This window comes from Nematolebias whitei, chromosome 4 (assembly GCF_014905685.2).
Source record: "Nematolebias whitei isolate Nwh7 chromosome 4, NemWhi1, whole genome shotgun sequence".
Classification (NCBI taxonomy): Eukaryota; Metazoa; Chordata; class Actinopteri; order Cyprinodontiformes; family Rivulidae; genus Nematolebias; species Nematolebias whitei.
In genome coordinates this window covers 19,290,798-19,295,485 of record NC_056501.1, presented here as the reverse complement: position 1 = coordinate 19,295,485, position 4,688 = coordinate 19,290,798, and positions in this window count along the sequence as shown.

The following is a 4,688-nucleotide window of genomic DNA, read 5'->3' as shown; positions in this document are numbered from 1 at the left end:
CTGCTCTTCCTTTTTTGACTTCAGTTCCCTTCAGTTGAACAAATGGGAGGAGAAAAGTCAGAGTCTCCTCAACATTCACACCCACATGGCTGGTAAGACTTAATGTTCTGATCTGAAGCTGTTTCTCTAAACTTACAATCATTAAGAACCTCCACTTGCGACCAATATGTTTAAGTATTTAACGATTTAGAATTTGTTTTAATAAAATAATTAACATACGCTTTTATATATTTTTTTAATGGGGAGATGTGCCTTAAAAAGACTGTGTTTTAGCACTTACATTTCCTTATATGCTTTAGATTTGATTCCCAAACATAACCAAGTAGTTTAGTGCCTAAACCTAACAAAAAAGAGTGGCTGATGTATTGAAAGCAGGGGCGTCCAAAGCATTTGCAATATGGGGGGGGGGGGGGGGGGGCACACTGGTCTGGGTGCCCTCCTCCAGAAAAATTTTAATAAAATAGATGCCATTTCCTGCATTCTGGTGTATTTTAATGGGTTGTGAAACATCTTTGTTTATCTATATATGTAAACACTTGATCCAATAACTATTTTAGAAACAAATTCCTCGTTCAACTAGTTCATATATGCTTCATCCTGTTTTAAAACTCACTCCTATGGCTAAGATAATGAAATTAATGTGACACAGTTTATCACAAACAATGACTTTAGAGGTGCACTTCACTTTTATATATATATTTAATTTAGTTTGATTTGTAACCCAACATGCCATTGTGTAAGCAATGGTGACATTGAACTGCTTGTTTAAAAATAAGAATATTAACTTTACCCAATGAACTGGTGTCATTTTGATAACCACCAACAATGAATGTTTTTTTTTTGTTTGTTTGTTTGTTTTTTATATATACTGTTTTCTGATTTAGTTTTCTGCTTAGGCCTACTCATAACAAAAAATGGCATGACATCGTGCAGCCTTCACAACACAAAATTACACTGTGCCAAGGAATAGTACCACCATCAAAATAAATGATTTTTGTGAGTTTTGTCAGCCTGCATGTAATTATTAATTATTAAAACAAAATAGGTTTACAGGTTCCTTCCTACCTTGGTGCCACCACAATTTCTACCATAACTTTTATTCCTCTTTCCTTCACAATCCACTTGGAATAACATCATCTCCCTTCTTCCATTGTTTTCCTTTCCACTATTTCTTCCCCATACACTGATTTTCCCAATTTTACTTTCCAGAAAACTTGTGCTACTTGGATTATTTCTCCCAAACACCAGATGTCTCCTTCAAGGTATTCTCTAACAAGTTCTTCCTGCTCAGATTAGACAAAACTTCCAAAAATGTGCCGCATTCTGTCATTTACAGACACAAAAGACTGGCAAATCTCCCTCATCCACCTGATCAAGTCTATCTTGGTGTATGTGGCAGACAGCTACATTGTTCAAACGTTGCTGTTTCATGGAGGAGCGAAGCCATGTCAAGCTTTCTTGAAGCACTAAAACTTCTTTCAGCTGCAGCTGAAGAGCACAGTACAACAAGAAATAGCCTGACCAACACATCTACTTGTGTGAATAGAGCACATACCTCTGGCAGCAGAGCTGAGTCTCTGCTACTTCAGTAACTGTGTTGTTTCTTTGTAAAGAATCTCAGTGTCCTAATGTCTGTGGAGGGATCAGATATAGCAAACAAGTAATCATCGTCTAAGAATACCAATCTATACTAGCCTACTGTTAATTAAAGTAAAGTAGCTTTGTCCTAATTTTTCATTGTTTAGTTGAACAGTAATTAATGTGACCTAGGGCTAGTAAAAAAATGAATATGGTTTTAGCAAAAGCTGGACATTGTGAGATGTCCGTTGGACTGACATTACCTCCAGTTTTGAGAAGGCTGCACTGACGAGTCACTTTCTAGTTTATGTTTGCATGGCATGCGGTGTGGTGAGTTGTTGTAGAGTGCACGGAGTGGTTTGAGTATTCTCCTATTAATCAAGTGAAATGGGTTTCTTCGTGAAGCAAATAGAACCAGCGCTTGGTGAACTAATATTTCATGGTAAATGTGTGTGTATATGTGTGTGTTTAGGGGGAAGGAATATTTTTTAAATGTGAGGGGGACACATCCCCTTCACTAATAGTTAACTATGATTGAAGGTATATTCTGGCCATTTTTGAAGTGATGATCTGTCCAATAGTTATCAGTAGTTGGTACCTTAGTGCTGTTTCACAAACACTTCAAGCTGGAACTGAAGCCCACTTTACACAATGCAGATTTTTAGTGAAGTTGTAGCATTTCTGGAATGTTTCTGACGTTCACATACAAACACCAGCTGTCGTTTTCTCTGACGCAGAATTCTTTGAAATCATGCGCTATGGATGGCTGCGGTCAAAAGTTTATCTGCGCTTCATTTCATCTTTTATCCAAAAGACCTCTTCAGTCTAAGGAGAGGCAACAAACTCAGTCCTATGAGCAGCACCTTCTCATATTGGATCAGCTAGTTTGCTGGTGACAGACAAAACTAGTTGTTTACATGCAAAAGGAGGTCCATCAGCCGGATCGATCGTTAATGCCCTGATGGCTGTTTGCTATTTATAGAGGGCTGAGTGAAACTTGCAATCACAGCATTATAAGAGGGGGACAGTTGAACACAGAGGCCTCCACCCCTGTTTAACGATGGACAGGTTCTCTTCACAAAGATGGGTTCCCTTACTCCTCTCTCGAATCAATGTTCCTCTCTATGAAGAATGTTTCAGCAAAGAAGAACCTGTCCAGAGGACCTGATTCAACCTTGTTATCAACACTGAAGTGTCTGCACCAGTGCATGTGTTGTTAAAATGTTAAAATCGCAGCGCCAGCTACTGACCTGGCATGGAACCGACAGCTGATTCAAAGAGCACATCATTACAATATAATTTTTTTTTTTTTCCTCAATCAACATTGGAAAAATGCTAACATTTCCAGAGATTGTTTACACGTAAACAGGTCATAAGACGTCTTCTGGCTGCCTCAGTGTGATTTTTGAATGGACCAAGGAAACGAGGGGGATCAAAGCCAACCCACCACCCCAATGCACCTTTGTATCGCAAAGGGAGGTAGTGGCAGAGCCGAAACCGTCATCATATGAAAAGGTAATTTGGCTTTGTGGCTCAATGAGATGAAGGTTCGACCACTAATTTACAAGATTAAACAACAAACACATAAATTATCATTGAGGGCACGCATAGCAACATTTCACTGAGTTCAAAAGTTGACCACAGAATGTATCACTATACTGAGTTAAATTGTCATGTTTTGAAATCAATTAGGCAGACATTCATCACACATTTATTGAGTGGCGCTCCACGTCAACCCAGCTGAGTCCTGTTCCATACCTGTTTTGTTTACACAATGCTCACTTCATTTCTGAAAGCTCACATCTGTGATCTGAACCATATATAATAATAATAACAACAATAATGTGTTGTATATTGTCATCATTGTATGTTCCCATACAATGGCGAAATTGGCTCTCTGCATTTAACCCATCCACCACCAGGTGGTGCAGTGAGCAGCTATTGAAGGCTCCAGGGAGCATTTGGGGATGGGATGTGCTGCTCAGAAACACCACACGATGTGCAGTAACTGGGAATCGAACCTGGGACTTTCGGGTCCTGAGTTGGCTGCCCTGCCTCTGCCCTATCTCGACCCCCAATATAGAATAGAATAGAATAGAATAGAATAGAATAGAATAGAATAGAATAGAATAGAATAGAATAGAATAGAAACAGCCTTTATTGTCCCACGGATGGGAAATTCAAGTGTAACAGCAGCAACAGATAAAAAGATTTCACACAAAAGTTCCTAAATGTTAATAAACAATACAATGTCTAAAGAAATAAGATAAACAATATCAATAATAATGTTCAATATGTATTGGAACATTGATAAGGACAGAGTATTCATCACTTAATCACATTATTGAGCCACAAAGTCAAATTACATTTTCACATGCTGACAATTTCTCCTCTGCTACTACTGTACCTCCCTTTGTGGTACAAAGGCACATTGGGAGTGCGATGCTTGACCGCTTCATCAGTGATTTATGAACAGCCAGAGACTGCGTACAGATGGACTGATCTTTACTCCTAGTTTGTGGAAGAGCCCATAAAGCTTGAGGTATAGAGAAAGAGGCAAAAAAATCTTTGTTTAGGCTAAGCTAAAAGCTAGTTAAACGAGAGCCCGTTTATTTTGTTTTTCAGGCTTATAAAACAAATGTTTTTTTAAATTGACAAACTGTAGTGGAAAACATTAGGTAATATTTAAACGCAACATTTTTGCATGACATCAAATGTTTAATTTGTCACCTTTTTTTTTATTTTTATCGAACAAGGTTCATGTTACTGTGCAAATATTTGCTGAGCATAGACCCACTGGAAAAGACTGTTTTTAGGATGCTGGTGCTGCAAATGTATCAGTCCCTAACAGACCGGTAAGAGCTGGTTCAGTGTTCCAAGGCCGATACAGAACCTGCATTGTTCCTTCTAACTGAGGTTTGACCATCGATCAATCTCTCTTACCCAGCACCTCTATAAGAAAACTTACTGGAGAGGCTGATGAGTAATGTTCCCCGTAATTGGAACACTCTCCAGTCCCTCTTTTTGAAGAGGGGAACCACCATCCTAGTCTGTTAATTGGATGGCACTGCCGCTGGTGTCCACACCATGTCGCAAAGATGTGTTAACCA